Genomic DNA, 27,753 nt, shown 5'->3' with positions numbered 1-27,753 from the left:
CTGAAACAGGCTCCAGGCTCCGAGCTGGCAGGCAGCACAGAGCCCGACGCGAGGCTCGAACCCACGAACCGCGAGATCATGACCTAAGCAAAAGTCGGACGCTTAACCGACTAAGCCACCCAGGCGCCCCACATTGCATTCCCAACAGGAAGAAGCCCACTTCATTGTTCCAATAGGAGTAGAGAATTTCTCCTTGCCCAGCAACAAACTCAGCCAATAGAAAAATACAACTCAGCCAACGAGAAACCATCACCAGATCTGAACTCTCATTTACTCCAAAGGACTTTTGTTCAACTTCCAACTTTCTCCTTTTCTCTAGGAAGTGACATTCTTCTCCTTTGATTTCAACTTGCCCCAAATTGCAATGCTATGCTATTCCTGGATAAACCCATTTTCCTGGTCAAAATAACTGACAGTTTTAATGGTTAACAAGAGGAACCTTTAGGGGCACTTGAGTGGCTCAGTCAATTGAGTGTCCAGATGACTTTGGCTCAGCTCATGATCGCAAGGTTCATGGGTTTGAGCCCCACGCTGGGCTCTGTGCTGACAGCTCAGAGCCTGGAGTCTGCTTTGGATTCTGTGTCTCCCTCTCTCTCTCTCTCTGCCACTCCCCTGCTTGTGTTCTGTCTCTGTCTCAAAAATAAATAAACATTAAAAAATGTTTAAATAAATAAATAAAAATAAAGACTAACAGGAGCCTTCAAGGACCCCAATCCCCTCATCCTCCCCAAAATAAAGTCCAAACACCTTAATATGAAACAGAAGGTCCTCTGCATGATTTGCTTTAGTTACTTCTCCTGGCTCATCCCTTTACATTAATCTCCTGCATTCTATACTCCCTATATCCTAAATTTCTTTTAGATCTTTAAACGCACCATGTTCTCTTCATTAATATGAGGCACAGCCTACCTTTCCTTATGCTTGACTTACAACTACCCAACTTTCAGGCCTTAGCTTAAACATTCAAGGAATCTTCTCTGACCTCTCAAGTGCTCTTACATCACATTTTATTCCCTCCCTCCACCATTTACTACCCTGAATTGTCACTGCCTATTTGTCTCTATCCTCCTCTGAACTGTAAATTCTAGAACAGCAATTTCTTTTTGTCTCTATTGTAGCTTGGCCTACCATCTACCCCACAGCTGATATCCAGTATTTTTAGAGTGAATGAGTAAGCACTAACTTTGGAGTTAGATCTACATTTCAATCCTGGTTCTGTCACTTATTAGCTACTGTGCTCCTTTATCAAATTACTTAAATTGCTCCTTAACCCAAGTTTCCTCTTTTTCTGAGGATTAATAATACCTATCTTGCAAGGTTGTGACAAGTAACTGACATTATATAGAGAGCAGTTAACACATACCTGAACAAAGGCAAGTGTTTGCTTTGGTTAAGATTCTTCTGGCTATAAGGACAGGACCTAACTAAGTAGCTTCAGCAAAACAGAGAATTTTTATAAACCCTACAGGAGTTACACATGTAATTCAAAGTCATAAAGAAAAAACTAGAACCAGGAACTTAAATAATAAAAAGTAAGTTTACTTTCTTTCCTTTTCCTGGTCCTTCTGTCTGCCCCACTTCCAAAACTTTTTCCCCCATCTTCTCCTCCCCTTCCTATTTATGCATCTCTTTCCTCCTTCTCCTTTATGTGGTTGTCTCAGTCTCTCCACATCCTTTACCTCTGCTACCCTGTTCATCTATTTCATTCTTGTTTCCTGTGGCAGAATGACTTTCTTGACTCTTTACAGGGTAGAAGATGGCTGTCAATAGCTCCAGAGTTATGGATCTTGATTTTAGAGCTACACAGAGGGATTTTAAGTATCAACTTCAAATTCCTAAAGGATTCTAGCCCAGACTGGGTCAGCTGTCTGTGTGTGACTCAGTCCCCTCCAGCTAGGAGGTGGGATCACCACTGAAATATGGCAGATGGAGAATGTCTTAGAAAATGAGGGCATCAAGGCAATCAAAACACTCAGGGCTTACTAACTACTCCATCCATTAATTAAATGCTATTTATGTTTCACAAGGATTATTTAAGTGAATTAGCTACAATAAGAATGTATTAGAAATTAGTCAAGTATTAAAAGTGACACTTCTTTGATTTTAATGAATAGAAATGTGGTATCAATATGAAACATGTAAAAAAGGATTATCCTCTTTAACTTTCTGAACTTTTGAACAGCTAATGATGCAAAACAGGCTACAAAGGTATACTTATTTTTTATATAAAGGAAAAAGATTTAAAGATATTCTAAGAAAGTTTCAAATTATACAGCACACTTTTAGCTAGAGACCCAAACAGAGCTGGGAAAAGATCTCAAAAACACTTTTTAAGTTTTGAATTAGCACATATCTTGTTCCAAATTGAACAGAAAAGAAAACCTTATGTAAAGTGGAAAAACATTTAGGAAAAATCATTACATAGTCTTTTCTAGCTCCCTAGCAGTTAAGTACGGATCCAACGTTATAATAAAACTAAATCTGAGAGCTCAACTTAGTTGAATTGGAAAAATCAGCATTAAACGTAAGAAGTGAGTTAACATACCTACTTCCCTGCCCGTACATAAATTTTTCTAACCTTCTACATATATCATTTACTAGTTAATTTCTCACCTGATGTTAGTATTTGTAATATACAATTAATGCAGTTTTTTTACTTGTTTCTTTAATAATAAACAAAATACACATACAATTTACATTAAAGGAAACAGGAATGTTAAATTATTAACTAAGTTCTGATATATATATTTTGTCACATACATAGCCAAAACTTCTTGTTAATAATGGCCCATATCTTCAATGGTTACTGTCTGGACTAAATAAGTGCATCCATCACCTTTTTACTTTATATACATCTGCCATTTAAGTTTTAATATGGTGAACATGGAGGAAATTGCAGTTAAAAAGAAAAGAAAAAGGGGCTCAGTAGGTTAAGCAGCCGACTTCGGCTCAGGTCTTGATCTCACGGTTTGTGAGTTCGAATCCCGCGTCGGGCTCTGGGCTGACAGCTCAGAGCCTGGAGCCTGCTTGGGATTCTGTGTCTCCCTCTTTCTCTGCCCCTGCCCTGCTCATGCTCTGTCTCTCCGTGTCTCAAAAATAAACAAACATTTTTAAAAAATTAAAGAACAGAAAAGAAAAATTCCCTTTAGCTATGTAACCTAATACATTCACAGGTCCTGGGAATTAGGATGTGGATTTTCTGGGGAACCCATAATTCTGCCTGCCACAGTGCCTATATCTGTAATCAATACGCTACCAGAATCATATTGACCTATTAGGGTTTAGACAGTGAGCATGTTTTGGCTCAAAACATATTGTGTTAAAATTAATCATGGACGAAGGAACATAACTTTTGTAAATTAGGAAAACGGTATAATTTACTTAGCACTCAAAGTAAAAGAAAGTGGTTAACTACATCTAGTTAACTTCTTCATCTAACTAGGTCTTAAAGGGAAATAAGCCAATAAGAGATACCATCTTCCTCTTCTTTTATCAAACCCCTGAAGTACTAGCATTGGTGGAGGAGAATAAGGAACAAGTAAAGCTGGACTTGTTCTAAATGGCTGGAAGGAGAAGGCCTGGATCCTGGCAACAGAGCTGTGGCGATCATTGCCACAGCCTGTTCAAATGACACTGAAGGCAACAGTTCTTCAAGGACCCCTAATGAGAACAGACAGGAAGCTGGTTTCAGCAGAGCAATTACCAAAATTATCAGGAATTTAAAGATGGGTGACTTCCTTTGTTACAACACCAAAACAGGGAGGCATTTTCCTTTTTTCCCCCTCCAAGAGGAGAGGGGTACTTGATGTAAGTACTTAATTTGAGTGAATTATTCATAAATTAGCTCACTCTAACAGGATTTAGCTGTAAACCCCCAAATCAATGCTCATGGCACTTATGTGGTCATTTGCAATACGCGCAAAGTTATGAAAAATTTAAGTTGTCAGATCCACTCGTCCCAAGCTCAGGTCAAACAAGGCTTTTATACTGTAAATGAGTGTCCTTTCTATAGTCTATCTAGTGTCACTTTTTGTGTGTGTTTTGTTGGTGATGTCACTGTTTCAAATGGCCCTTGGGTGACAGTGCTAAAGTGCTGTCTAGGGTGCCTAAACTAAGAAGGCTGTGGTGTGCCTTACGGAGAATGTTGTATGAACTTCATTTGGACATCAAGTTATAGTGCTATTTGTGAATTCAATGTTAGTGAATCAACAGAATACATTAAATGTCACACATGGAACAGAACCACACATGGAACAAGATTCTGAAGTGGTTGGTTGACAAAAATGTTGTAATCAGAAGCTCACAGGAAAACTAACCTTGTATTTCCTCTAGAAGCAATGATCAGTACTCACTAATCCGTATTCACAGTGACTTTCTAAAACACAACTACTGTAAATGACAACTGACTGTATATGAATACTTCAACAAAAAAGATTTCTACAAGTCAAAAGTTATGCTTTTTTAAAGTTGTAATACATACTGTCAAATTTCCCTCTAACGATAAATTTTAAAAGAAAAATCTAAAATGCGGGACTTTTAAAAGTATAGCTTGTTTGTTCCATTTTTAAATTATGTCTTTATATGAATTAAAGCTCCCAAGAATATCCAAATCACTTTTGCATTTTTAAGTGAATTAAAATTCATTCAATTGTTACATTATAGTTTTGTCCCGAACAGTTAAAGTATTGAATTTACTACCATGTATCTAGTTATCAGTTACAAAACAAAAATCAATGTGAGCAAATGGAGAACAAGCAGTTATGACATTCATGCTATATGAATATATTAAATGTATATTTCATAATGGGCACATTCACTATATTTCAAAAGGTTTTGATAAACAAGTGAAAAAAGAACTAAACACAATACAACAAGTAGTAGTCTAAGTAAGTATGTACAGTAATAAAACAACTTATGAACTGAATTATTATCTTTTAAAAATAATGCATTCCTCTTAATTAGAGGACAATGATAGCTACAGAACAACAGATGACACTTATTGAACAGTTACTGCATTATAGCTACTGGGCTTAATATTTAAAATGGCTTACCTCATATAATTCTCGAAATACCCTGAAAAACAACCGCGATTATTTTCCTTATTTATAGATGCAAAACCTGACCAAGGTCATACAGCAAGTGAGACAGTAAGACTCCAGAGCTCCAGTGGTTTACCAGTGTCAAACTGAACACATTTAAAGCTTCAAGCTGTACAACATGTCTCTACATCAGCCTCAGGTATTTACTAAAAACGAAGATTCAAGGCTCTAAGTCCAGTTTTACTGAATTAGAACTTCTAGAGGTAGAATTTAGGAGTCCATATTTCAACAAGACATCCCAGGTGATGAGCATCAACAGTGAAGTTTGAGAGCCAACACTTTCATGTTTTTTTTTTTAAATCTTTATTTATTCTTGAAAGAGAGACAGGGTGTGAGCAGGGGAAGAGCACAGAAAGGGAGACACAGAATCTGAAGCAGGCTCCAGGCTCTGAGCTGTCAGCACAGAGCCTGACGAGGGGCTTGAACCCACGAACCGTGAGATCATGACCTGAGCCAAAGTCAGACACTCAACCAACTGAGCCACCCAGGCGCCCCGAGAGCCACCACTTTTAAGTATACAACTGACCCCATATTCCTATGCTAGAAGCACACATATTCCTATGCTAGAAGCACACAATAACCAGAAATTATTGTGCCTTCTCCATCTCCTCCATGTCTATGTTCATATTATTAGCTCCCTCTGGAACGTATGTTTTATTTATTCAAAACATCCTTAAATCCCACCTCCACCAAGAATTCACTGAATGTGTTTCTCTTCTCTTGAACTGCCATTGAACTTTAAACTTCCAATGCAAAATTTCTCTCAGGTTTATACTAGTAGTATATTTAATTATAAACAGGAGAGAACAGAGTTTCCTTCTTATCTACTAAAAAACGTAATTAATTACCATTGTGCCTTGCCTGGAGTAGACAGAATTTTATTTTAAAGTCTGTTGAAGTAAATTACAGATCCTTTCTCAATCAGTGCTTAGGACTTAACCCAAAAGATAAATATTAGTCAACAAAGTAATGTTTAAATCTGACTTCTTAAACTGAAGGGAGAGTAGATAAAAAGACTGTATAGAAAATAAATAAAAATAAATTTAACCCTTAGTAACTTAACCACTTATTTACTAGTTACCTACATCTCCTTTAAGCTCTAAAGACTTGATAACGCTGATGACTTCAAAAACTGCTCTAGCTTCAAAATGTCAGTATAAAATGGGTGACAAGGAAATAGCAGCTATATGAGAAAGGCAAAATGCATGGTGACCATTTCCAGACACTTCTGACATCATCGTATCAGTTCAGGGTGGCGACAGCAATTGACAATATTAGTTTTCTGCACTGCTTAACATTTAGCAATGGCTATTACTTCCATGTAGAAATATTATAGATACTTGAATAAATTAAATTTTATGGGAAAAAAGCATTTGGTACATATCAAATTTTTATATAGTTGAGCTCCATGGACCATATCTGTATCACAAAATCAAACATACCTGCATGACATGTGTTCTGAAGAACTTCATTCCATCTATAATTGAATCTTCAAAAGGTATGAATTTGCCTGTTTTTACTTTTTTAAGCAAAAAAAGTTAATGTGGAAATAGTGTAAATCTGATGAAGCTCTTGCATTAAAAGGAAACAAAATTCAGGGTGCCTTGTGACTCAGTCAAGTGAACGTCTGACTTTGGCTCAGGTCATGATCTCACGGTTCGAGAGAGTTTGAGCCCCTTGATGGGTTCTGTGCTAACAGCTGAGAGCTTGGAACCTGCTTCAGATTGTGTCTCCCTCTCTCTCTATTCCTTCCCCGCTTGTGGTCTCTTTCTCAAAATTAAAACATTGAAGAAAAAAGGGAACAAAGTTTTTAATCAAAGAAAAATTGATGTTTTCATTCTTTCTACCTTCATACTGTATGATAAACCTTTTGCCCTGGGCTATGAATGATCACTTATTCTCAGTCTTGAGTTCCTTACTATGACTTAAGAATTAAAGCCAAAACCTTGGTACAGTATTTCTGCACCATTTCTTACCTCTGTGCTCTACTTAATTCAATCCTGATATCACTTTTTTAAAAACATGTATATGATAATTACATGTATATATAAATATTTTTTAAAGTCTTATTAAAAAACCAAAGGAACACAGTTGATTTTTAGGTTTATTATACAGAGAAGTAGAAGTTTCCAGCTAGAGCCACAAATATTTTATGGAAAACTGTATTAGAATTCAACAAGAATTCTTTTTACTCCTGATACTATTATGTGCTATTAGAATCTTAACAGCAGTATTAGCAGTATTTCTTTGCTCAGAGCAAGTATGTAAAAAAGTTTGCTGAACTGAATTATATCATTTGTCATATTATCATGGCTCACATTTTATAATATTTCTAGTTTGGGGAATAGATATTTAAAATTTCATATACATGAATATATTAGTTCTGACTGGAAACAATTTTCTGATGTTTTTTATCATTTTATTGAATATTAACAGAATATATGCTATAAAACCTGAAAAAATGGTTACACAAGAATATTTTGTTTGGGGCATCTGGCTAGTTCAGTCAGTAGAGCATGGGACTCTTGCTCTCGGGATCCTGAGTTCGAGCCCCATGATGAGTGTAGTTTGAATGTAGAAAAAGGGGTGCCTGGGTGGCTCGGTTAAGCATCCAACTTTTGATTTCAGCTCAGGTCATGATCTCATGGTCACGGGGCCCTTCATCAAACACCCAGGTCAGGCTCTCCACTGGGCGTGGAGCCTGCTTAAGATTCTCTCTCCCTCTGCTCCTACCCCGGTTACAGGTTTCCTCTCAAGTTTTCCTAAATAAGATAAATAAAGTTTTTCATGATCCAATATTCTTGTGTCAAAGAGGAAACAGACTAAACTATAAAAACTAATTCTTTTTATAAAATAAAAAGAATAACAGCTTTCTATCACATCAGTGAGCTGCAGCAAAGGCTGTATTCAAGGCAAAATTCATAGATTTATATACCTATTACAAAAAAGGAAATAAAAAAGGGAAAAAAACCCAAAAGACGATTTTTATTTGTAAATCATACTGAGATCTCTTTTTTGTAGTTGTTTCTAATTATCTTTTCTTTTTTCTATTATTTCATTAGAATGAAAAAATTCCAATATGGTTTACAAATAAAAATTAGCAAAATAAATCACAAGATTTGTTAGAAGTTTTATTTACTTATTTTTGAGAAAGAGCACAAGCACAAGTGGAGGAGGGGTAGAGAGAGAGACAGAGAGAGAGAATCCCAAGCAGGGTCTGCATTGGGTCTGCACTGTCAGTGCAGAGCCTGATACAGGGCTCAAACCCACATACCGTGAGATCTGGACCTCAAAGTCGTACGCTTAACCAACTGAGCCACCTAGGTGCCCCATAAATCACTAGTTTTAATCTTAATCAAAAACACAGTATTAGGTTCAAGAAGAGTGCTATAGCCATCAAGGATCTGAAAAGATTAAAGAAGGGAACTTTGTATAATTCCCACCTAATAAAATTTTAAATAGATGAAAACAATGACTATCTAGGCAAATAGAAAATGATAAAATTGGCTCAGTTAAAAGACAGGAGACCCAGGGGTGCCTAAGTGGCTCAGTTGGTTCAGTGTTTGACTCTTCAGCTCAGGTCACGATCTCACAGTTCTCTCGGGTTGGAGCAGTGCAGAGACTACTTGAGATTCTTTAACTCCTCCACTCTTACTCTCAAAATAAATAAACTTAAAAAGTTTTTTTGATACAAAAAGATGGGAGACCTAAACAAATCAGTAAGCATGAAAACACCTAAAACCTTTTCCAAAAATCCATCAAAAGAGCGTGTATTTAAATTTTCTGACCCTTACGTGAAAAAATTAGTCCTATGCTCTTTAATCTCTTCCAAAGCATTAGGAAAAAGCTTCCTTCTTATTTTTTGCTGACAGCCCAATCCTGACAGAGCTGATCAGGGTCTCTATAGAACCAAAAAGTTGGGGGAACAAGGGCAAGATCTTGTGAAGAGGTTCTGAGTCAGGTAAATCTCTCTCTTCCCACCTTCAAGAATCCTTTTTTGAACTGCTAGCAAATACTGGCATTACTTAGTCACCAGCTAATTCGTTTTCCTGGGGAAGTAACTGCACTGAAAATACCTAATATTCTATAACTACCAAGGATCAGCAGCAATGTCCTCTCCTCTCCCACTATATTTGAGCACCAAGTATAGTTCGGTTTTTATTTTTCAGAATTAGAGTCTAGGACAACTCTGAAAATGCAGTGCAAATAATAATGTATGTTTTTCTACTTTCTAATCTTAAAACATACCCAATTTGTCTCTCAATTTTTCTAACTTTTGATGTAAAGATTCATCCTAAGGGGCGCCTGGGTGGCTTAGTTGGTTAAGCGTCCAACTTTCGCTTAGGTCATGATCTCGCGGTTCATGGGTTCGAGCCCCGTGTCGGGCTCTGTGCTGACTGCCAGCTCAGAGCCTAGAGCCTATTTCAGAGTCTGTGTCTCCCTCTCTCTCTGACCCTCCCCTGCTCACGCTGTCTCTCTCTCTCTCCTAGAAATAAATAAAAATATATTAAAAAAAAAAAAAGATTCATCCTAAGAGAGAAGCTCAGGCCATTTATCTTTTAGAGATTGCAATTTTCTTGGTTTTTAGTATGGTTTCAACAGACATTCTGAGTAATAGGTGCCAGAAGAATGCTAGGGCCAAGGAGCTCCAGCCCAGAGCACAGAACTCCTAAAGACCCTTAGAATTTCCTAAGTGGTAAGAGCCAGAAGGGAGAAAGAAACATCTTTTGTTATTCATAATAAGCCCCTTTCAACCATACCAGAGTTTATTTTAATTAGTGATTTTTGGAAAGCCCCAAGGGTAGAGTGCTACCCTTGTCCTAGGGCCAACCATGTGTGGACTTTCAAGCCTACCACACACTCCTAAGAGAAGGGAAAAGAAGCTGGCAGTTGAGCTAATAACCAACAGTTAATGACAACCAGTTATGCCTATACCAAGAGGCTCCATAAAAATCCTAACCTGAATGGGTTCAGGGGCACTTGGACAGCTCAGTCAGTTAAGTCTGACTTCAGGTGAGGTCATGAACTCGTGGTCCATGAGTTCAAGCCCTGTGCTGGGCCCTGTGCTGACAGCTCAAAGCCTAGAGCCTGCTTTAGATTCTGTGCCTCCCTCTCTCTCTGCCCCTTCCCCATCTGCACTCTCTTTCTTAAAAAATAAACAAACATTAGGGGCACCTGGGTGGCTCAGTCAGTTGAGCGTCCGACTTCGGCTCAGGTCATGATCTTACGGTTTGTGGGTTCAGGCCCTGCACTGGGCTCTGTGCTGACTGCCAGCTCAGAGCCTGGAGCCTGTTTCAGATTCTGTGTCTCCCTCTCTCTCTGACCCTCCCCTGCTCATGCTCTCTCTCTAATAAATAAATAAAAAACATTAAAAAATATTTTTAAAAATAAAAAATAAATAAACATTAAAAAAATATATATGAAAGGGTTCAGAGATTTTCCCTGTGGTGAACACAGGGAGAGGTGCTAGGAGGGTGGCTTACCTGGAAGTTCATGCCCTTTCCCACATTTTTGCCTTATGTAGCTCTTCTACATGGCAGTTTCTGAGTTGTACTCTTTTATAATAAGCCATTAATCTAGTAAACTATTTTCCTAAATTTTATTAGCCATTCTAGCAAATTATCAAACTGAGGAGGAAGTTGCCAGAACTCCCAATATATAACCCAGCTGGACAGAAGCTGTGGTAAGCCTAAAGGTCCACTATTTGCAACTGGCACCTGAGGTTAGAACTGGGGGAGCAGTCTTGAAAACCTGAGCCCTTAGTCTGTAGGATCTAAAGCTAACTCCAGGTAAACAGTGTCAGAATTGAACTGAAGAACACCCAGCGGGTGTTGAAACATTAACTGGTGTGGGAAAATCCCCACACATCTGCTGACCAGAGAGTATTCTCAGGGTACTGTACAGAAGAAACAGAGTTTTCCTTTAGCTCGTATTTTTTTTTCTTTTCATTACTATAGCAGACAGTACTCATAACCACTGTTTATGCTTCTCTACTAAAGATGTAGTTTATTCTGAGAAGGTAAGAACAGTTTTACATTAAAATGTCTATTCATAATATTAATTAATCATATTAAAAAATGTGAAGAGCACCACCTAGGAAGCTCAGTCAGTTAACTGTCTTGACTCTTGGACTCTTGATATGGGCTCAGGTCGTTATCTCAGGGTCCTGAGATACAGCCCTGCGTTGGGCTTAGCTCTGGGGGTGGAGCCTGCTTAAGATTCTCTCTCTCCCTCTGGCCTGTCCCCTGCTAGCTCAGGCAAACACACTCTCTCAAAAAACACACACACACACACACACACACACACACACACAAACAACATTTATATCAATAAAACCTGAGGGAAAATAACAAGTCAGCATCCGTCCCTACCTAATAAGATAAAAACCTTACATGTCACAGAAACACAAGAATCCTTCTATTATATGTTTAGAACTAAAGCTCAGATAAACTCTGGCATCATGGCTTAAAGGCAAACCTTAGAAAAAGTCTTATTAAATTTATAATCTGTTCTGAAAGTACTAACAAATGCAATTAGACGAGAAAACCAAATAAGATGGATAAATATTAGAAATGAGTTGGGGTTATAATCATTATTTCTGCATAATTACTTATACAGAAAAATCTAGAGAATTAAATGAAAAACCACTAGAAACAAGAGATTTCTACAGAACAATTACAAAATATATACAGAAATAAACAACTTTTTATACAACAAAAATAGTTATAAACACATAATTTAAAACAAACCATTCAGGGCTGCATCCGACTCGATTTCAACTCAGGTCATGATCTCACATTTCTTGAGTCAGAGCCCGCATTGGGCTCTGTGCTAAAAGCTCAGAGGCTGGAGCCTACTTTGGATTCTGTATCTCCCTCTTTCTCTGCCTCTACCCCACTTGCACTCTCTGTCTCTCAAAAATAAACATTTAAAAAACAATAATTTAAGAAATAAATACCATTCAAAACCACACACACCTGTTAAAAGAATTAATGCTCCTTGGATAAGTGGCTAGAGCAAGATAAGTACAAGATGAACCTGGGACATCTCACACTAAAAAAATAAAGTAATAATCAGAAAATCATGGGAATATATCAAAAGTACACAAGAATTGTCAAAAAAAGAATAAGTTTGCTGGCCAAAAAAATAGTAAGTTTGAACATCAAAATAAATAAGGATACTAATGGACCTTTTGACTAAAAATCTGTAAGTCATTTGATAATAAACAAATGAGGAAGAAGAAAAGGTTTTCTCTTTCAGAATCTCAACGAATAAATGTAGAACGAATTATAGAATTGGGTAAGATTTTGTAACCAACACTGCAATAATCAATTCAGGCAAGACTCATTGATAATTGAGCTAAAACTATTTCCCCGTATACTACTTATTTAAAAGAGAAAAATGATAACTTCATGGTGAAGAAGCCGGACAGGTATTACCTACCTGAGTAGTTAATATTGCCAATACTGGGGCAGACTAACATAGAGTGCTTCTTGATGGGCTATGCTAGGAAGGACACAATCTCCTTTATATAACATTCCCTCCCTAAATTCATAATCTGAATCTAATCATGAGAAACATCTGACAAATCCTAAGATACACTGTACAAAACATGTAGCCTGACTTTTCAAAAATACCAACATATGAAAGATAAGACTAAAAGAGGGGGCACCTGGGTGGCTCAGTCAGTTGAGTGTCCGACTTCAGCTCAGGTCATGATCTCGCGGTCCGTGGGTTGGAGTCCCACGTCGGGCTCTGTGCTGACAGCCTGCTTTAGATTTGAGGTCTCCTCTCTCTGCCCCTCCCCCACTTGTGCTGTCTCTTGCTCTCAAAAATAAATAAATACACACAAAAATTTAAAAAATAAGATAAAGGAGACTAAAAGACAGGACAACTAAATGCAGTGAATTAGACTCTAGATTTCTGTTACAAGAACATTACTAGCACAATTGGGAAAATATTCATTATGGACTGCTCTGTTTAGTTTCTTGGAGCTGCTATTAAAAAAAGGCTTAAAACAACAGAAATTTATTCTCTCTCAGACTACAATTTCAAAACTAAGGGATTAGTACGGCCATGTTCCCTTTGAAACTCTGGACAGAATCCTTCCTTGCCTCCTCCTAGCTTCTGATTATTGCTGGCAATCTGTGAGATTCCTTGGGTTATGGCTAGATCATTCCAATCTCTGCCTCTGTTGTCACATGGCATTTTCCTCTTCTTATAAGGACACTGGTCATATTGGATTAGGGCCCACCGTAATGTGGTATGAATTCATTTTAACTAAAGTCACATTCACAGGTACGGGGGGTTAGGACTTGGAGAACACAATTCAACCTACAACTGTGTCTTAGAGAACTGTTTAATAGTGATGTTAAAACTTCCGGATTTAATAATTGTACTGTGGTTATATAAGAAAATATCCCTGTTTTTAGGAAATACACACTGAAGTACTTGAGGGTAATAAGACATGATCTTTCAAATAGGGGAGTAGGAAGAGTGGGAATATTCACACACATATACAGAGTGGAATAATAAAATCAAATGTAAGAAAAAGTTAACAATTGGTAAATCTGGGTGAGGGAGACCTAAGATGTTCTTTGTACTGTTCTAGCAATTCTTCTGTAACTTTGGAATTATTTTCCAATAACAAGGGTTTTTTTTGTTTTTTGGTTTAGTATTTATTTTTGAGAGAGACAGAGCATGAGCAGGGGAGGGGCAGAGAGAGAGAGGAAAACCCAGAATCTGAAGCAGACTTCAGGTTCTGAGCTGTCAGCACAGAGCCTGACGTGGAACTGGAACTCATGGACTAGGAGATCATGACCTGAGCCAAAGTCAGATGCTGAACCAAGTAAGCCACCCAGGCACCCAAACAAGATTTTTCTTCAAACTTCACATGAAATAATATCTACAAGTTCCTCAAAAAGTGTTTGGAGTCTATTTTACAGAAATAAAACTCTTGGAATATAAAGAACCTCCTCATTAAAAGAAAGCCTACAACTTTTTTTTTTTTTTAAGTAGGCTCCATGCCCAGTATGGAGCCCAACATGGAGCTCAACACAGGGCTTGAACTCACAACCCTGAGATTAAGACCTGAGATCAAAAGTGAGATGCTTAAGGGGCGCCTGGGTGGCTGAGTCGGTTAAGCGTCCGACTTTCGCTTAGGTCATGATCTCGTCGTTAGTGGGTTCAAGCTCTGCGTCGGGCTCTGTACTGACTGCCAGCTCAGAGCCTGGAGCCTGTTTGAGTCTGTGACTCCCTCTCTCTCTGACCCTCCCCTGCTCACGCTGTCTCTCTCTCTCTCCTAGAAATAAATAAAAACATTAAAAAAATATATATAAAAAAAAAGTGAGATGCTTAAGCCACCCAGAAACCCAGAATCGTATAACTTTTTAGATGGTAAGACCCATTATTAAAAGATGTCCATTCTTCCTAAATAAACCTAAATAATAAACATTATCTAAATCAAAATCACAATGAAGCTCATGTGGACAAGTAAATGCATAAAAATAACTGAGAAATTTTTGATAAGAAAAAATGAGATTTGTCTTACTAGTAATTCCAACCTCATAGTTAACAGCACAGGCTCTGGAGTTAGCTGGTTATAGTCCTAGCTTACATGTGAATAAATGTAATTTCTCACAGCCTGTTATCTTCTTCTGTAAAAAATACAGATATTAAGAATACTAACTCAGTGCTCACTTTGGCAGCACATATACTAAAATCGGAAAGATACAAAGAGTAGCACAGCCCCTGGATAAGGATGAAATACAAATCTGTGATGTATTTCATATTTAACAAAAAGAAAGAAAATTCTTTCATTAAATAAAATGGCTACATGTCAGAATACTTAAGCCAGATTTTCAAAAGAAAAATTGTTACAGAGTTTTGTGAGAAATGAATTAGTTAAAATATGATAAAATATTTACCACTGTGACTGGAACATAGGCAATACTCAACTGAACTAATACTGAACTAGCTGCTATTCTTGCTGTTATCACGGTCCTCCTCATCAAGCTATGAGGTACAAGCATAGGAATAAACAAGTAAGTATCTGGAAAAAAAGGAAAGCTCAGAAAGACACCTGAGAGTAACTGACTTTGTAAATGCTAAAGGTAGCATTCTGAATCCATGGCAAAAGGATAGATTTAATAAGAAGCACTGGTGAGCTACAGCATGAGAAAAAAAAGAGAGAGAAAAATGGATTCTTATCTCACAATATATATAACTTCCAGAGTTCCAGAGTAAAGAGCTAAATTACTTGCAATCTAGGACAAAACAAAAACCTACAGAATTTCTTAAAGGATCATCAGCTGTGGGAAGCATCCTTAAAACACAAAATCCAGAAGTTATAAAAAGGAAGTTATCTTTAATACTTTTTTAAGATAAAAGGAAAATATAAGACAAAAAGACAAGGAAAGATATGGAGAAAGTGTTTGCAACATAGAGATAAAGGATTATTATCCATACTATATAAAAATACCTAAAAATCTATAAGAAAAAGACAACCCAATAGCAAAATTGCCAAATGTTATAAATAAGCAGTTTACCACATGTAAAAGTGCACAGTCGCTTTCAAATGAAAAAGCAAATTACAGTAATTTTAAGGTATCTTCATTCACATACATAACTAACAAAAATAAAACAAAGTTTGCAGATCCTATGAGATGAACAAATATGCTTATATATTCTAGTTCAATCTTCCTTAACAACAGCAACAAATCTGGAAATTCATTACAGGAGTGTTGAACCCGTTACTATCTCTGGCTCTGAATATCATCAAAAAAATAAACAGCAATGTTAATTATGCCATTAGATGACTTAATTACAAAAAAAAAAAGAAAGAAAGAGACTTAATTACAGAAAAGGGAACATAAAACAGACCAAAAAAAAAAAAAATAGAAATCACTGATGTTTACTGCTGGAAAGTAAGCTCTTCAGGTCCACCCACACACCCATAGTAAAGTACTACTAACAGATGATCTAGATACAACATTTATTTACCCAAACTCCAAAGATAGACAGTTCAATAACTCAATAAAGTACTTCTTTTTAAGCTTATAAACAATTGTTTATAAATGGTAACTTTAATAAACCATTACAGAATTTTAAACAGGCATCAAAGGCGATTTTCAATGTCTTCATTTATGAAAATTCACCTTATTTAAGTCATTTATTCAATTTTCTTTTTTGAGACACCTACCTGTCTCTGTGATTCCTCTATTAACGGGGGCCCTGGAAATATCAGAAATGTCTTTCAGAACCTTCAGACAGAATTCTCCTGGACCTAGAAACTTGAAATCAACTGAAGCTAGATGCCCTCTTACCATCTATTATCTGCTTACTTTCTTACTCTCTTTTCTAACTTAAAGAGCATCTTCTTTTTATACAAGTCCGGAGATAAAAAGAAGACATGCTAGATGTTCCCTGTTATCTATTATTTCAACTTTCTAAGTTGTGGATCTGTGGCTTCTTTCTTCTTAATTTCCAGCTTTGAATTTATTTCTAAGAATCATCTGTGTTGTCATTAGTTTTCTTTCTACTAGTCATCATCAATCATTCAAAAATCCTATTCATCCTCTAACAATACCCTAAGAGGTTCTTGACCTTCTCTTCTACTTGAGTTTTATTATGAGTTCCTCCTTCTGACACAGGGGGAGGGGCCCAGAGAGGGAGGGGTGGAAAGAGTCCCAAGCAAGCTCCTCAAGGTCAGCTGCAGTGTGGAGCCTGATGTGAGGCTCGAACTCAATTCATCACCTTAGCCAAAGTTGGATAATTAACTGACTAAGCCACCCAGATGCTCCTAAATTCTATTCATTTAAAAAATAAAAAACTAAGACCCAGCAGAGAGTGGCTAAGGGGATGGGTAATAATAAGGTGAAATGAGGGGTGGCGGGGGAAGGGCTTTAGCTCCATCATGATTCCCACTTGCCACTATCCCCAACCAATTCTCTGATATGGCTAATTACTATAATTACTCAATCACTAAAAGGACTACATAAATGCAGATACAATCCACAATTCTCCTGTAACCCCACCCCCACCCCCAATCAGAACGTTTCCCAAGCTTTTCATATAAAAAATTTAGGGCATTTTTAGACTTTTCATTCCTTTAGGTGGTATACTGTCCATCAGAATCTGAAATCATAGACTCTTAATGGCTGTCAAATAGGTTTCCTAAAGTCTAGGGCATACATCTTAAATTCCATAATTATTTTTCCTGTTACTTTTAATATAAACCCAAAACAACATGGTCCCTATATCTCTAAAAATTTTTTCTGTAATTTGCATATCACTTTTTTTTTTTACTAGTCCTAATTAAGTTCAAATATCTTTATAGCTACTTAGCACCTAAAACATGAAACTGTATTTTTCCAGATGCTGTGCTTATAAAAAACAAGCTTCCAGAGATGCTGGGATATTTGACTTTTTCCATCATAAGTAGTTTCTTCCTCTACTGATACTGTTGCCTTAAATTAAGAAGATACCGTCTTGGGGCAGCTAGCTGGCTGGCTCAGTCAGAAGACTATGCAACTCTTGATCTTTGGGTTGTGAGGGCATAGAGCTCGCTTTAAAAAAAAAAAAAAAAAAAAGATGAGCATCTTTGTCCACACCTTTCAAATATTCTGTGTTTCTACAACCAAGTAGTGTATTTCTATACAGATATCTAATCTTTTTAACTAATAGGTTACTTTCTCTCCCGTTCTGTGGCAGAGACAACTGTCCTTCCACCAAAAATTCCTTTTCCCTTCTAAGGTTGTCAATAGAAGGTAGCCCTGCCAAGGACTATTTTTCTTAGCTCTTCTTACAACCAGATGCATGCATATGACTCATTTACATCAACATAATGTAGGAGGAACTAATATGTGGCAGAATTTTTAAGAAGCATAGTTGCTAGAGATATAAAGAAAAGGAATTCCTTTATTGTACATATTTTTCTTACTGGTCTTTAACATTTAGCACTCACTGCCAAGTCAAATTTGTTTCTCCATCAGACTCAAGTACAATGTTTATCTGAATTCATCCTGAGCACTGATGTCACTAGTCGAGTCCTAGGCCTGCCACTCCAAGGAGTCCAGAGTAAGAAGCATCTGTGTTTACTGCATGAGTTTCTAGTGAGGAGCTAGCTATTTGTTGACATTTCTTTTCCCCATGCCCATGGTAAGCAAACCTACTTGGCAGACTGTTACACTGTCATACATTTTAAAGCATTTAAGAAGTGCTAACCAGGTTCCAAGATGCTTGGGATAACCTCTGTAACCAAAACAAAGATCCCTCCCTACCTTCATGGAGCTTATATTCTAGCGGCAGCCCTTCACTCCCATCACTTAGATTTGGCACTACAGTTTAAAATCTATCTGCCAACACACTAATGCTGACTTAATAAACACGGGCAATGATAGATAGAACTGCTGAAGAGATGTGTGAGGAGTTGAACTGTAGATATTCTATGTGGGATAATAATGCAACAAAATCAAGCCAGCATTCCTATTAGAAAACAATGCTCCAGCTTATTAAAGAGGACAAAGAGGATATTCTTACATACAACTGAAGAAATAAAAGGAAGCCAAAGAAAAAAGGCTTCTAAGGTGGTTAAGGAAATCTTTGTCAATAGAATCTGACACTGCAGTAAATGAGAAGCAAACAGAATTTCCATTTGGAGCTTTAGATGAGACTTTTCATCCAGAGAGTAAAGAATTCATATAATAAGATTTCTAGGAACAAGCCAGCATGGAAGAATCCTGTTTCCTTCAGAAGGATTTGAAGCTTTGAATGGTTGTGGAGTCTGTACCAAGATGTAGGAAACTGCCATCTGAGAGGCAAATTAGAAGTGTACACTCTTTCTGCAACATATCTGAAATGTGATGGAGAACCAGTCAGACAATACAGGCATTCCATGTATTTCTACCAACTCGTCTAGGAATAAATGATTTAATTAGTAGAAATAAAAGCAATGTTGCACAATAGAAGTTTGAACCAGTTGGAGTCAGAACTCATATTTGAGCATAAACTCAATGCAGGGAAGGAGGAGAGACAAGGAAAGAGAAACTGACCATATACTCTATATACACTTTATGAACCCAAACTTACAAAAGGAAAGTATTTGCTATAGTTTAGTGTTAATACCCATCTTTTGCCAGCTTTGTTTTTTTGAAGAATTAAATTTAGATTAAAAAAAAAAAAAGGAAGCTTGACTGCAAAAACATCCAAACACTGTCTCTTTGTTAATCTGGGCTGAATATCTTGTTATAAAAAGATAAAGAATGCTTTGGGATTAGTGTATCAGTTTTCCATTACAAAGCCAAACCTACAAAAAGAAAGCATGTGCTATAGTTTAGTGTAATAACCCATCTTTTTCAGCTCATATAATATCTGACCTTGATTCCTATTATGAAATATGTACTATAGAAAGCTACTTTAATTAAAAAGAAAAGTATACGTGGTTGAAAATTCTCAGCCCCAATACAAATGTACAGTTTAAGGGAGAAGGAAAAAGATAAGAATTCCCCCTTTCCATAATTGCTCTTTATCCCTAAGGGAGTTGTCTTATAGGGAACAGGCTTATTGTCAGATAAATTTAGTTCTAGTCACCACTAGTCATATGACCTCAGCCAATCACATATACTTCCTGACCCTCAGTTTCTTCACATGTAATAAATACCTATCTCATTCAAAATTTTTCCGTGTATTCTGAAAAGGCATTTCAAATTTGTAACTGTGATAATGCACATGAGCTACACATGTAGCATAGCATCTGCCATGAAGCAGGCTTTCTCCTTTCCTTACACATTGCCTATGAAGAGTAAATGGGTGGGAAACAGAAAAAAAGGCAAAAAAAGAGGAAATTATAAACTTCCACATTACATCCGCTCTTCATTTTCCCAAGCCCTTTTCTAATTTCCTCATTTTTGTTTCTCATTTCCAATCTTTTGAAGCTTTCCTATTCTTCACACTGTCCTATAGAGATAGACTAGGGAGGCTTAGAGTGCCTAGAGCAAGCAGTTGGGAGAAAGTAGGGACATTCCTGTACTTAAATTCAGCTTAAGAGCGAGACTCCACTGGGAGGATCTTGGCATCCTAATATGAAACTCATAACAGAGTGATTTTTAAATGGTGAAGAGCTGGGAAGGTGTGGAGGGGGGGTGAATGCAAAGACAATGGGTTCAGTCCCTGTATAATCAGAACATTCAGTAAGCCAAGTATTTCATATGTTCAAAGAGCTCAGATTTAAAAAAACAAACAAAACCTGAAAATCAATCAGAATACATTTACCAATGAAATGACATTATATCTGTTCAATGTTTATAATATCTAATGGTCTGCCTAGAAATATAACCAAAAAAGCTAACCTTCCAGAAAGAGCATTTTCTGGGAAAAGATTTTGATTTTCAAAGACCTAACTAACAAACTTTGGGAACACAATCTATTTATAATTTTAGTGGCTTCCCTCCCCCTTTTTACAAGATTTTTTTTTGCAAACCTTAAAAAGCTAACCATTTCCTAATGCCCATGCTTATTTTGTTCTAACTAGTAACTAACTGTTTTAAAGAAAAACATGAAGAATTACTGCTTTTGTCAATTAAAAAAATTAAATGTTTTAACATTAGTGGCTAATTTCCTGATAAAATGTGGCAAAGTTGTCATCCAAATAGTCATGATTATCTGTTAACTGACGTCACATCTATGTGCTTCAATTAATAAAGTCCTTATCTTCCTAATTTTACTGCAAAATAAGTCGAAAATGTTTTTTAAATGACTTATTTTCACACGTGCCTTTTGACAGTAAAACTTCTATTTCAGTGTAGTGGAAACTGTGTAGTGGAAAATGTGTATGTGTCACACATACTGACTGCAAAACCAAATCAAGTCTTCCTGCCTAGAAAATTAAATCAGTTTACTTGAAGCTAAAGGTATCCAGTGCATAGGGATTCATTAAAGTTTCAGATGCATAACACACGAATATTATCAAAACCCAGAGAAGTGTTACACTGAATTATCACACTAAAAAGATCTACCAATCTACAAATTTCACAATAGTCTCATAATCACAGCCAGTCCCAACCAACTGTGAATTCCTAAAAGGCAGCAGTCAGGCTGCAATCATTTCTGTACCACCAAAACCAGCATAGTATTTGTTACACCACAAGTTTAATAAATGTCAACTTAAGGGGACAATACAACATTTCCTAGGGAAAAGTCCAGTGCCAAATCTATGGGTCAGTTTTTAACTATTACCTTTACTTACCTGCTATCTAATTTTATTCCAAATGCTAGATTCTGAAACATTTCCTTAAAAAGTTATCAATATGAAAACTTCAACTGTAACAGAGCCACACATTTATATAAGGCTGAAAGGATATTAGAAACCATCTGGCCCCACTGCCTCCTGTTTCAAATGGTGAAACTGAGGTGCAAGAAATTTACTGAACTGACCAAGGCCACATAGCTCTTTATTATCAAAAGTGGCATTAAAATCCAGACAGCTTTCTACCTTTTAGTCCTTTCCTTACTATACCATGTTGCCTTCTTTGCTCCTTTTCAAATACCTGACAGTTATATTTTTTCATATTTATTTTTTTACAGAAAAAAAGAACATGCACACACAAGTGGGGAAGGGGCATAGAGAGAAAGGGATAAAGAATCTCAAGCAGGCTATGCATGGTCAGCACAGAGCCCAATTTGGGGCTTGAACTCATGAACCGTGAGATCATGGCCGGAGCCGAAATCAAGAGTTGGACTCTTATCCAAACTGAGCCACAAAGGAGCCCCGTGAAAGTTACTATTTTTAAAATGCCCTTATCTGTAAAACACTAATTGCCTGAGAACAAATGTAAGAAATAAATAAACTTGGCATAGAACAATTTTAAGTATTAAATTATGTAACAAAAGACACCAACTTTCTCCACTCCACTCACATTTCTACCTAATGCTAACAAACTGTAAGCTGTATTAAAAAATAAGAGAAGCAACTAGCCTCCATAATTAAAGAAAATCTAGAGTTTAATACTACTAGGGACATTGGCTGAATGAAACCAGACAAACTTTAAGTTTTAGTGGTCAGTCCTTTCCACTCAGTACTTCTGTCTTCTCCCATACCCCCAAGAGCAGCAGACAAATCCTATAAACTATGCATTCTTTCACATGCATTACATCAACAAAATCAGGAGTTTTTTTCTATTTGCCCTTGGAAGATATGTACATAAATCATTATTATAATATTGATTGTCACTAGTAACATGACATAATGCCAAATGTATTTTAGAAAAATCTAGGTTTTTCTTTTGTTTGGTGGATAGCTTGGGCTTTCTATATTCATTAAAACAGTAAAAAAAAAACACATTTCTTTAAAGTAAAACTTTATTAAAGACTAGTTTAACTTCAACTACAGAGAGTTTCCAGTTCATCAGAAATATCAAATTGACCTTTAAATTCACATTTGCAAGTATTTATAAACTGTTTTATAAAACAGTTTTCTAAAACAAAACTTTGAGGGAAAAAATGTAAAGCATTTGTTAACCAATAATGTATGAAAAAGTACTGTTTTATAAAATTTTAGTAGAGGTAGATCTTAAAAATATGTGTAGAAAAAGTCTGTACATATAAAGTCATAAATATACACAGAACCACATCTCTGTATACAATTCAAAATTTATTAAGCATTTATTCTACTAGAAACTGTTCTCAAAGATTCACATAAAACAGTTCCTTGCAATAGTGAGTATGAGATCAAATACATCATAGTCATGGAAAGACTATAATATAAGGAAGGAGAATGTGCTTTCATATTGGAATTTTGAGGGAGCACAAAGACAGGAGCCAATACACTAGTGTTTTGCTAAGTACATAACACAATGACAATGTGTACTTGTTCACTTTCAAGATACAGTCTTCAGTAACCCTTCCTTCTGGTGATATAACTTTGCTGATTCTCCCAATGCTCCCTATTACCCATCCCAAATTAGCTAATCCCAACCACCAAGTTCCAAAGCCAGAATTAGAATTAGCAAAAGAAACAGTTTCTGTATATTTTTCTGACAGTCATGGTAAAAGAGAGGACAAGATGCTGCTGCTCTTTGCTTAGCATGTTTATAAAATGAGCAACATTTCAGAAGCAGCAAAATCTGCCTATGGCATGTTCCAGTCTGGGACTTGCCACAATATAGTTGATAACGTATCTGCGTTTGTTGATGTCCATCTTTTCATACCCCAGGAATAAGGAAAGAACAACACAATAAAGAATCTAGGGTCTTGCAAAATTCAGGCAGACACAGGGGATATACCATGTGCAACTAGTTGCAGAAATAATCCCTCTTGAAGGTCTTCCACTTCCTGGGAGAAAGCAGATGCCCAAAGAACGTGCATATAAGCTCTCCTGCCAACACCCACAGTAACAGTAACAGCACTTCTAAGTAACACAGTTTAAAGCAGCAGGGAGTGTATGTTATAAACTTCAGGAAACTTGCAGTCACAAATATATACTCAAACAAGGGAAACTGAGGGGCACTGCTATCCTGGGCATTAAGGCTTGTAATTCAGTCCATCAGTATTATCTTGTACTTTGAAATTATAGATTCTTTCTTTACTAGAGTGAGCTTCAAGATTTTAAAGAGTAACATCAGGTAAACTCAATCCAGACCAGGATATGTTGCCATCAAATCTGCTAGTTCCAAGACAACAGTAGTGCTGCCACAGCCAACAATTCCTTGGCATAAAGACATGTTAAAATGATATTGGCAGCAGCACCGGCTCTTCTCTTTCACGCTCTGCTGTTACTATAGCTCCTTTTGCTAAATCTGCCTCTGAGTTTAGACAGGAGCTGGATGGTTCATAATCACCCAGCAGCTGCAGCTGAGCAATACTCAGCCTAATTGTGGCGCTGGAGCAGCTGAGGGGAAGAAAAGCGGTAATACATACCCTACCACAGCCACACATAAACTGCTGTACACACTACCAATAAGATACCAAGATACTTTAATAGGAGCAGATTATTTCCTTTAAAGAAAAGCTGTTGTACTTCCCTGGAAGAACTCTGGATTTGTATTATAAATCTGTTTAAATGTGTGTGAACTGAAGGTGACCTAAGCCATGTAGAGCTCCGAACAATGGAAGATCTTAACTAAAACTTCCTGTAAATATTCACATAACAAAGCCAGTGCCACAAACATCACCTTTATAACGACTGAAAGTTCCTGTGATATAAGAAACTGATACAGACGTGATCTCTTTAACTCTACATTACAATGGTGCAAACCACAAAGCAACAAAATCAACAACTAAAACAGCAAGCCATTACATAAAGCAAGTAGCAAAATATAATCGTTCTGAGCATTTCGGAAACTCCAGCACCATACTGTCATTTGCTTTCTTGAAACAAAACATACTCTTCCGTTAGGTGCCATATGGCACATCTTCATAAAGCTTAAGTAAATGAAAACTTAGTTTATACTGAGAATTTCATGACATCCTCAAGAATATCAAAACTAAGGCATAAATTACTGATCTAAGGAATTACTGTTTCAGAAAACAGAAAATGATTAAAAGTCAAGACATACTACTTTGATGTGATAGTTTTGTCATTTACAAAACTTTATGACATAGAAGTTATACTATATATTTGATATCAGAATAGTATCCATTAGTTTAATAAACATTCTGATTACCTACTATTTACCACTTATAAAATATAAGCTAAAGAGGATTTAAAATTAGTAAAATCTGGCTTCTTCTCTCAAAATATTAACATAATTAACATGTTATTTATATGTCAAAGTAGTTACATACCTAGCTGGAATATGACAATTATGATTTAATAAGCTAATCCTGTTTGCAACGGGCAGCCCAGGTGATGTTCTAAAGCCAGTCACTAAATGTTAAGTTCTTTACCCAAGTACCTTGTATAGTACATAGCACACAGGCTTCTTTAAAAAAAAAAAAAAAAAAAAAAAAAAGAAGTTTTATGTAAACTAAAACAGATACAGAAAAACACACAGAAGAAATAAATGTATGGCTTAGTGAATAATGAAGGCTAACACCCTTGCTTGCAATCACCACCAGGTTAAAACTTTGTCACCACTTTAGAAGCTAGGACCCAACTGCAACATTCTCCCTCCTCCCATATTTTTACTTTTATAGAAATCATTTCCTTGCAGGGGTTTTTTTAAATATAGTTTTATTTCCCAAGTTTGCATTACCAGACAACAAAGCTTAGTATAACTGCTTTCAAATTTTTTGATATTAGGCTTTTTTATTAATTGAAGTATAACTGGGATATACAATATCCTTACTAGTTTCAATTGTACATCATGATTTGATATTTTTATACATTATGAAACAATCTCCCCTCCATAAGTCTAGTTACCATTTGTCACCATAGAAAATTACTATAATATTACTGACTGTAGTCTCTATGCTATACCTTACATTTCCATGACTTACTTTGTAACTGCAAGTTTGTATCTCTTTTTAATATAATGCTAATAGGAACTAATAAATGACACCTACTGTGCACACTAGATTGAGAGTTAAGTATGTTTATAAAGTAAAATTCCTCATGTTAACAAATTATTTACTGCCTAAAAGGATGCAAATTTGGACTCTGTATAAAATCGTACACCATGGGTTGGTAATATTTCACTTATACTGGACCACTGCTACCCTTTTAGAATATTTATTCTTTAGCATTACATACCATGAAGGAGATTTATTTGCATGGATGTTGATTTTCAGCTTGTGAATTTCCTGATTTAAAAAAAAAAAACTTAAGCCATGTATTAATATTATACTTCAGCCATAAGACAAATTCCACCTATCCCAGGAAGACAGGTCAAAGCCGTAATTTCACTTTCGGTTGAATAGAAAGGAGACAATTTTGTGGTTTATGAAGTCAGCAAAAACATATGGCAAAATTAAAGCTATTATAACATGATGGTAGTTACAGCAAAGTACATATTTTAAAAGCCCTTTTATCTTTTATTCTGAAAACATGGATATGAACTGTCTTGTATTCAGATCCAGATCAAAGGTAACTGTTTTGTTTTTCAAATTCAGGACCCTATGAATTGTCAACCAGCATTCAAAATCTCCACTGAGGTTTATTTAGGTAATGTTCAAAATGTAAAATAATTGGGGCGCCTGGGTGGCTCAGTCGGTTGGGCGGCTGACTTCGTCTCAGGTCATGATCTCACGGGTCAGTGGGTTCTAGCCCCATGCCAGGCTCTGTGCTGCCAGCTAGCTCAGAGCGTGGAGCCTGTTTCACTTTCTGTGTCTCCCTCTCACTCTGACCCTCCCCTGATCACACTGTCTATCTTTCTCAGAAATAAATTTTAAAAAGTTAAAAAATTTTTAAAATAATTAAACTTCCTTAAGTCAACTATGACAGAGGTCTCACATTAGTCAAACAAAACATGTATGGCTTAGTGAAATACAACTTTCTTACAGAATATATGAAAATCCTGTATGATACACACAAGATCCTCATTCTATTTCAAGATGCTCCTTCATTAACTTCCCATTCAAGGTGTTTTCTGTCCACTGTGAGCCACTGCCCTAGTTATTAGATTTACCAGGTACTATGTGCTAAGTGGATACAGTTACACATACACATTTAGTAATACTTTCCTTACTATGTAATTTAACTTTAGAAATTTAACAGGATACTTTGAATATATTCAGAATTATCGAGATACTTTTAGCACTGTAATCCTACAGCTACAAGGACACAAATATACTACTACAATCATATGTATGTACATGTGAAAGCACACCATGAAACACATATACATAATGCATGAACATAAAACTGATTCCATTTGACTTCTCATTTCTTTAATAATTTACAAATTGTTAGACCGTATGTTATGCCATGCCTATTAATTACGCAGAAAATAATTGAACCAAATCCTAACTATGTTGTATCTCACTCACTACAAAACAAAAATTAAAGCAGTTCCCCCACAGGACTTGATTTTCCACTCCCCACAAAACACAAATTAAAGCAATCCCTACATCGGACTTGATTTTCCACTTACTGCAAAAGAAAAATTAAAGAAGTCTCTACATCGGACTTGGTTTTCGAAGAGCTGCCCCATGCCCAATGAAGCAAAAGCTGGAAGCAATTATCAAGAAGAAAAGCACACTTTAAAACAAAATTTTCTGTAGCACGCGGACAGAGAACCGAACCAAATGGGAGAGTGCCACAATACTGCAAAAGTGGATGCAGAATGGCATACTTCCCAACCCCCAACCCAAAACAAAGGAAAACTTTAACATGTTGCGGTTTTCAATCAAACCAAGTAAAGCGAGAGGCTCACCCACTACCCCCTCCCCCCCCACGCACACACACACCCACGTCCGCTCTCCCCGCACAGTTGCCACTCCGCGTCAGCTAACATGCAGACCCTCAAAGCTCCGGGACCGAAAGGGGCCGCTGCCCTCCGCCCTCACTCAAACAGAGTGAGCCAAAATTAACCTAGCCCCCAGGCAGGGGTGGGAGGTTCCCTACTGCTCCAAGGACCTTCAGCCGGACTTGGGCGGGACCGGGAAGGACGGGACGGGGCGGAGACCCAGTCAGGGTGCAAGCAGGTAGCGCCGGGAAGGAGACACGCCCGCCGGGCGAGCTGGGTCGGGGGAGGGGAGAAGTTTCTCCCCAACTTCCCGA

The 27,753-nt window shown here is 36.8% G+C and overlaps 1 protein-coding gene and 1 non-coding gene across 2 annotated transcripts in view; one reads left to right on the top strand and one right to left on the bottom strand.

Moving 5' to 3' along the window:
• Positions 1-27,753, bottom strand: part of YES1 (YES proto-oncogene 1, Src family tyrosine kinase) — a 77,074-nt gene that overhangs the window by 49,260 nt on the left and 61 nt on the right. The gene's annotated exons all lie outside the window — the stretch shown is intronic.
• On the top strand, positions 14,791-14,894 carry LOC144243226 (U6 spliceosomal RNA). The gene has a single exon (XR_013338575.1). It is a non-coding gene; the product is annotated as a U6 spliceosomal RNA (small nuclear RNA).

Source organism: Crocuta crocuta, unplaced genomic scaffold (genome assembly GCF_008692635.1).
Source record: "Crocuta crocuta isolate KB4526 unplaced genomic scaffold, BGI_CrCroc_1.0 scaffold26, whole genome shotgun sequence".
Taxonomy (NCBI): domain Eukaryota; kingdom Metazoa; phylum Chordata; class Mammalia; order Carnivora; family Hyaenidae; genus Crocuta; species Crocuta crocuta.
This window is presented reverse-complemented; position numbering and strand designations above follow the sequence as displayed.